The sequence below is a fragment of the Pyxicephalus adspersus genome, unplaced genomic scaffold (assembly GCF_032062135.1).
Source record: "Pyxicephalus adspersus unplaced genomic scaffold, UCB_Pads_2.0 Sca670, whole genome shotgun sequence".
In the NCBI taxonomy this organism is placed as follows: Eukaryota; Metazoa; Chordata; class Amphibia; order Anura; family Pyxicephalidae; genus Pyxicephalus; species Pyxicephalus adspersus.
The window spans coordinates 1930-10220 of NW_027317677.1; the positions used below are offsets into that span (position 1 = coordinate 1930).

Consider the following 8291-nt stretch of genomic DNA (forward strand, 5'->3'; position numbering starts at 1 on the left):
TTACACCTTTGTTGACACATTGTGGCGTAATGTTGCAGTGGTAAGGAACTCATTTAAAAATAACCATTTTTCACTATTATTGAGTGCAACTTTCATATAGTAAGGTCAGTGAAATTTCCCAAATATTCTCCCAAAACAAAAAATATTGTGGATTGGCCAACCATTGCCCTGGCTTCACATCTGTACATTGGAGCAGCAAGGTAAAATGTGAAGTCCGAAGTGACATTTTTGTCTTGATGACCATGGAATTGAGTCTTCATGGAATCTCCAAAAAAGGAAGTAAAGAGAAATTTCCTAAATGGAACATCAAAGAAATGAAATAAAGAACAAACCAAATTTGCAAATGGTTAGCAAGGAACTGAAAACCTGGTCAGACCAGAACAACTATCTCTAAACATCAGTGAGAGCCTTAAATACCATTTAATACAGTATTAAAGCAGACCCATCATCACTTTTCTCATGTTTTGGAAAAAGATGGCTATTGCTTTTATATCATGGAAAAATGTGTTTTTTGTTTTTTTTCGGGGTCGATCACCACTTTTTATGAGAAAACGTACTTTTGAGGAAATCAATCTATTTTTGACTGAAATACAATTGGTGGCAAATGAGGTCAGTTAAACAAAATAATTACAACAATATCTTTTTCATGGTAATAATAATTAAAAAAAATACCATGACCTTATTCCTTATTACTTTTACTTTTTATCTGCGCATCCTTAACTTGTTATACCCTGTCTTTTTCTGCTTTGCAGTTTATTCTATTACTTTAGCAAGGTTTTTATTGCATTAAATCTCTCACCCTTTCATTTTTATGCCAGGTGTTCTTATACTGTTGCTTTTTTTTTTTCTATTTTTTTAAAACTGTTAAAAAACGGTAATAAAAAATTTTAGGCATTCAACTGAAAATTTGGAAAGAAAGTGTAAGCTTTATGAGCTACTGGATAACCTGCACACAAGCAGTAAGGGCCCCAAAACTTCCAGTTGGCTGCCTTTACCTGATTGTAGTGTCCTGATGCCATATTATGTCCTTATTCCAACATTCCTGTTTCTATGTACAATAACCTGCAATGGCCAGTAAGTATTAGCAGTCATCTATGCCTGGGTTTGGAATTTTTTTGGGAAGCAGCAGAGTCCATTTCAGAGCTATAGCTTTAAAAAGAGAATTTTTTGCTAGCTGCAAGAAGGAGGAAAAGCCACAGTGAGGTTTAATTTAAAAAAATCCCCAATTGTCCACAGTTGTTTCCACATTTCAGGTTGTTTAAAACTTCACTAGATGTTGCTAGTTTTGAGAAGTTCTTCCTACCTTGTTATTGAATTTATTATATTATATTTATTTATTTTTGTTTATTCCCCTATGCAGAAACACATTGAAAAGCTGCCAGACAGTAATGTCCAGGACATGATTTTCCAAACAGTGTGGTCTACAGTGACTGAAAATGTGAAGACTGCAGAAGACTATTAGGAATGGTTTGGAGGAAAACTGGACCTTGTGATCTCTAGTTACACTGCCTCTGACATTGCCTCCCTTTCAACAGATATTGACTGTTCTTCCCAAAGCTACCTGTACGTCCACAATTTTATTAAAAATGTAGTTGGGGTTGGAGATCACATTTTAGTCTTTGCTTGATGAGTTCAACTATCTATTGACACATACTAAGATATATTTTTAAGTCACATGAAGTTTCATAACAAGCAGACAGTGGTAGCATTTTATATTGATGCATGGAAGTCAGGACTGGCTCCGAATAATTTTATTTAAAATGTCTGTCTGCAGATTAGTTGGTAACACAAGTTTAGGCACTGGGTGGAAAGAACACACAAAATAAAGGAAAGACAAAAAAAGACAGCACTAGTCTATAGGCAGACCACAAATTCCCTATAATTGTAAATTGGGTCCTGGCCATTAGGATAAAGCAGTTATATTTCATAACAGGTATGAAGCCTGGGCTATGAAGAAAACTGAAATATGTAATAAAACATACCATTTAATGGTAGCCCAGTCAAATAGAAACACAACTGAAACGTGGATAGAACCTGATTTATCAACCATAGCCTTACAGAAAATAACCCTATTCAGAGCCACAGAATATCCTTTTACTACCTGTAAACCCACCTAACTAATCATTTTGTAGGTCAATATAAGTATCTCTTATTCCGAGCATTAGTTTCTACCGCTAAAAGGCCAAAACAGGTGTCTTTTGGCAAAGGCAGGTTGAAGATCCCAGTACAGGAGAGGAGACCATAAGATTAAGTGTTTCAGTTTAAAATAGTGGAATGTGGTTATTGTGAGGATAACAAGAAGGTTTTTATTAGGATAATATGTGATGTTAATGATAGAATTACTAAAGGTCTAACTCATTTTATTATTTTCCTATGAGTAATATGATGGGCATGATTTATCAAGTTTCTCCAAGACTGGAGAAGGTAGACTATCGCGAGAGAACCTAATTGATCTAGCAAACCTTGAACAGATTTCTTTCAATCATTTGCTTTTATTTTGTGAATATTTTCAATCCCGGACCAGATCTATTCCAGGTTTGCTGGATCACCCAGGTATAGTCAATCTTCACTAATCTTGGAGAGCTTTATCTTGGAGATAAATCAGGCCCAATGGGTTGTGCAGAGTGAGTTGAGTTAATGATTTTTCCACTGTATGCAGGGTTAAGAGCTTCGGAGGTGTCTTTTCTGAACTGGATGATGACCAAAAATCAGCTGTGTTTAAGAGAATCAGAGAATTTAACAAAGGAGTCAAGGAATCCACAGGTATTGTAAGACGCTGAATAAAACCCAGTTTATTGTTATAGGAGCATTGTCCTAAAGCATGTCTCACTTCACTCCAGTCTCCATATTTGACCTGACCCTCCCGGTATATGTATATGGATGTGATAAAGGAGATGCAGAAATACATATACTAAGGAAAGGGCTGCTTCAGCCTTGTTTTGGTGCAGCCCACATTACCAGAACTGAGAGGGAGGGCCAGAATTTGGGAAAAACCTGTTACAAATATCAGTTGTTGTTCTTTTTGTATATGTCTGTCTAATCTATTTTAGGGATTGTATTATAATTGTCAATTCTTTTGTCTAGGAAATGCTTGTGCAACTGAGTCTGGAAGCAGCAGTGCATGGATTCAGGAGTTTTATGGGCCATTCTCTTATTTGGCTTCAATTGAAGATTTCAAAGCCGAAAACAGCAATTTCAGTGCAGTAAGAATTATGCAATATATGTTTAATTATTGTTGTACATATTAAGGTCCCCTTTTTGTTCATGCTTAGCTCTAAGCTTTGGCGAAACTAGCCTATTGATTACAGAACTCAAGCTGAATAAGACAGAGCAATTATTCCTCCCATATCAGACATCTTACTCTAAAGTTTCAGTTAAACAATATTGATCCACAAAGCAGACAGTGCCTGTTGTGCTGTTTCTTTAGCTTGCCAATAGTGCTCTGATAATTCTTTATCATTGGTTAAAATTTCAAGAGCAAAATTTAAAATGTAAGAGTACAATATAAAATGAATACAGCTAAAACATGTCTTACCATTAAAAACTAAAAACAATTAAGTTTTCCTTAAAGTATTTATTTAAAGTATTTATTACTTGGCACCTGTCATCTGGGCTATCTAATAGTGAACAAGAATTGAACTTCTAACCTTCCACATCTCTCATTTTGTCTGATCTTGATTTGTAGGCTTCAGCCCTGGATGTATGTTCCGGATCTCAGGTAGCAGATTACGCTATTCAGTCTGGAGCCCTTAAGGATGAAGAGGCCATCATTTCAGTGTTAGACAGCATAACTACCACGGAAAAAGTGAAAGACTTCTTAGACCAGTGCAAAAGTGCTGCTCCGGTAAGCTTTAAACTGTGACACTTGACATCTTTATAACTAGGAACATGGCAATAGTTCAATTCACACAAAAGTACTGTTATTAGGTGAAAATACCAGGCTGGTAATTGGTGTTCCAATTCAGGTTAAGATTGCTCACATGGATTAGGAATAACGCTCTATGCAGGCTCCTTGAGTCCCTACACCCTATACCTATCAATCCATGTCTTTATGGAGTTCGCTTTGTGCAAAGGAGCACAATTAGGCTGGAATGTGGTTAAAAGTATAAAATTGTCTAATGAGTTATGGTATACTGTAACATTGTTAGCATTGTTAGCTCCCTTTTATGAAATCAGTCATTTGGAGGGGTGTCCAAAAAACCTCGATCATATATTGCATAGCTCATCCAACCAACATCCAAACAAAATAGAAATATCAGTTTTGAAAAGGGTTGACTTTTATTTATATTGTGCCGATAGATAAAGAAGCATGGTAGGATCATGCCAATTGGTGGGATTGACTCTCCCAGTAAAGTGGGTTGAGCTGAGGATCAAGTAATAGAAAACTGTCATGGGTTTTAAACACTCTTCAGTTGAAAAATGTTGGATATAAATACATTTAACTGATGCTTTGCAATTAAAATTACTTATGAAAAATAGGCTGTACATACCTCTTGGCTGTCCTTCCTAAATTGTGATTATAAATTATGTGTTAAATGCTTTGTAGGAGGATCTCCAAAACAGCCCAGTGGGAGATGTGATCCTGCAGAAAACCTTTGACCTCATCTCTACGGAAATATCTAATTTCAAGTCTTCTGATTGGAAGGAGTGGTTCCAGGTTACATTAAGATACATTCTGCAAAATATTAATGAAACAGAATTTGAGATGATCGTCTTCCCCTTGAACTGTGCATCATATCAAGAACTGTACGTACATTTGTTATGTCTAAATGCCAAAATATTGCATACAGCCACTTATTATCTGCCACTATTATCTGCAAACAGCAAGGAGAAATAGCTGTCTGTAGGCATTGAGGATCGAATAGGTAGATTGGCACAGCGGACACAACCTCTATCATCCCTCTTAGCGAAAGAAAGCAGATCCTTAGCTAGTCCACACAAGATCCAATAAGGCATTCAGTCAATGCTAGGCTTTGTTAATTTAAAATCTAGCATGCTATGCAAACTTGATATCATGGGTGGATGCACCTTATAAAGGACCTCAAAATGTAAGTTACCTAGAAAGGAAAATTTATGGTTGCAATAGGTTTAATCGGCAATATAGAGTAATCTCTATATTTCTCCTATCAGTAAAGATCTGTAGAAGCTTACTATTCCAAGAGTGATTTGCTCATGCTTAATTGTGGTTGCTTTAAAGTTTATGTATACCATCTGACAGTGCAAACTATTTTTATTTCCTTTTCAGGTTGACTGGATTAAACAATGTGTATGATATAATGAGTGAGGAATCAAGAACTGCTGTATATAACAAATGTATCAGACCCCAGTTCAAATCTGTTATCAGTACAACAGGTAAACTAAATATTCTGTGTATGTTGGTAATGGTAATGTTGACTTTATTTGACAGTTGAAGCAATAATCATTTGTAAGATTCAATCTCTAAGTTTCAAGCCTTTCTTTAATGAAAAAAAAGGACATTTAGAATTGTTTGCGCACATTGATAAATCAGATTTGATCTTCATTTTAACCATACGTTTCAGAAAATTTCTTTATCAAGATTTACAACTTACAGTTCTCAACCATTTATATTCCTCCCCAGCTTTATTTGTGGGTTTGTCTTTCTGCACATCGAATTTCAATTGCCTAAAATAGTCTTCAATGTGGATTGTACATCTTCCTGCACTTCCAATTCCTATTAGCTGTACTAATCTCCACCATTAGTATTGGGTGTGACTTTTTACACCTCCGATTCCCAATTTATATGCTAATCCTAAGCATTAATTGGAGTATGTCTTTATGTTCCTTCAATGCCCATTGTCTATAGCCAAGCTTTGAAGGCATATCTTCCAACACAACTAGATCACTATATTCACCAGCATTGATTTTTGGCATCAGCATCTGGCAAAAGTCATAAGCCATACTCTACTCATTTACTTCAAGCACCCTGGACGTCTCTTAGAATTTCACACATGTTTCTATATTGCAACCAGTCCTTGAAGATGTTTATGAATTTTGATGTGGATCATTTACTGAACTGGATAAATCACTATGGGAGCGCATACTACATACTATAGTCGTCTTTTACTTTCTACCTTGCATTAGCCTAGTAAATGGGATCCAATGGGCATCACTCGTTTTCTAACTGACAATAGATGAATGATATGTAATAATATTTTTCCTCGGTTGTAATAACTTTAGTTACTTGGAGTGCGTACATAATTCTGCTTATTCACATATTCTGTTTTGGAACTAGTTCTGTATGACTTCAACCTAACTTCATGTCCTTTGTGTAATAGGTATTACGTGTGGACAGCCAAAAGAAAATATTGAGGTCTGGATAGAAACCAACTTTGGCAAATTTGCTCAGTACATTGAGATCAGTGAATACATTGAATGGAACGTTGAGTACAAGGCTGTGAGTATTTTTGGATCCTTTTTAAATATCAAGTGATACCTTTATCCATTGATATCTTTAATTCTATTGTTGTTCCCTTGTTTTTTTCCAGACTGAGGTGATCAGCTTTTTGAGCGCTGATCAGCTGGCCGAAGTTGCTGTCTCTGCAGTCAACAATGAGGAAGTCGCTTGCCAGATTTCAGCCAAGTTGTTGCAGTTTGATGTCACTGAAGTCAATAATTTCCTGACAAAACTGTCTTCAACTTTGAGAGAGGTACGGTGACATGGGCAAAACCTTAAATCAAAATCTTTAACTCGTTAGGAAGCATGTCCTGTGTTCTTGCAGTATCTATATCTAAAAATATATTGTGTTGTATTTTTTTTTTTTTTTACAGAGGAACATTCACTCATCTTATGTGGTCGGCAAGAAATTCCTATCTTCATCTCTTTCTGTCATCAGTAGCTCTCTGTCCACATATTCCACTAGTGAATGGGTAGACTTGGTGTCATCAAAGCTACAACCACTCTTCTTCAGCATAGACTCTGAACAGTTATCCACTCTGTTGAATTCTGCTGACTGTAATGCATACAGGGCAATGTAAGTCTGAGATGTCAAACCCATGTTCACAATACTTTCAATTTTATTGGAGTAGTAAAAGATTAGATCGTCTGTCAAGTTTATATTATCAATATCTGTGTTTTTGGTTTTATACCTTCAATATGTAGATGTTGTAGAGACTATAAGTTTTACTAATGGGACACTAATGACTTGATCATGACCGTCTCAGTGGAAAACTAATACAAACAAGTATGTGATGCAATTACAGTAAAATTCAATCTCATTGCCCGTAGTGAGTGTGGGTAGGAAAAATACGCGAAAGTAAATTATTACAGTTGCGCATACAGACGTGTTATTAACTGCGTAAGTGTTTGGTTTTTTTTTATATTAATTTAATTTACTAGACCACATATATTTTTTTCTGTTCTGTGTGTCACAGTTCCCAGCAGCTGAATGATAATTATGACAAGTTTGCACCTGATGCACGCCAGAATCTATTTGGAGTTTTGTATGGATACATCAGCAAGAAAAAGTCAGATTCCGGTAAGACCAGCATATATGAATACTAATACTACTTTACACAAAATGCTCTTTGAATACTGTATCTTACACAGAGAACATCCAGAAAGATAAATTTGTCTTTGGGCACTTAATGGTCAACGTCCTATGCTCTGTTTCATACAGGTTTCTGTCCTGTGAGTGGAGAAGACAGCAGCGCTGCAATCACAAACACAATCGGAAAATTTTCATCCTTTTTGACATATTCCCAGTTTAAGGAAATCAGTCCCAGTTTTGATTGGGTAGGTGTACTTTCACTTTATAATGGCTAGATGTATGTGCTGTCAAGTATGGTTTCAGGAAGTACTGATAGATTGCTTCTTTTGTATCTTGTGTCATTAAGCTATACTGAAGGCTAAATGCTTTCACTCTGTATTGTTAGAAAGAATCAGATTAACAAATCTGTAATCGTAAGGTATGATCATTTTTTTAAAACTTCCTTTTAATTTTTCATGCTACTAGACATTTAAATGTATGAATAACAATAGAAACTTTGCTTTTTTCAATTGATTATCTTCATACTTACATTGCTTGGTAGGAGAAGCAAGATATGTTCTGAGGAATCAAGCTAAGAAGGGATTGGTTTAAATATGCAGTCAAGTTAAGCAGATGGACCTGGAACATGACCGTCCAGTCTTTGGTTGTAAAAGCAGAGAAATTGTCCTGAAGGCTTCTGAGTTCAATATTAAGGAGTGTTGTCTTTATTGTTGTTATTTGCTCCACTGACAGGTTTGCCTGAAGAAAACATCAGTTACTTTTATTAAATGTAAGCAAAAACTT

At 35.7% G+C, this 8291-nt stretch overlaps 2 long non-coding RNA genes across 2 annotated transcripts; both read left to right on the top strand.

Annotated features, from left to right (window-relative positions):
- The first annotated feature begins 544 nt into the window (after window positions 1-544).
- On the top strand, window positions 545-3832 carry LOC140321090 (uncharacterized). The gene is made up of 5 exons (XR_011918820.1): window positions 545-609; window positions 1361-1563; window positions 2660-2763; window positions 3085-3203; window positions 3686-3832. It is a non-coding gene; the product is annotated as an uncharacterized lncRNA (long non-coding RNA).
- A 2488-nt stretch (window positions 3833-6320) lies between these two features.
- LOC140321091 (uncharacterized) lies at window positions 6321-7498 on the top strand. Its single transcript, XR_011918821.1, has 4 exons — window positions 6321-6415; window positions 6507-6668; window positions 6790-6992; window positions 7393-7498. It is a non-coding gene; the product is annotated as an uncharacterized lncRNA (long non-coding RNA).
- Window positions 7499-8291: the final 793 nt, after the last annotated feature.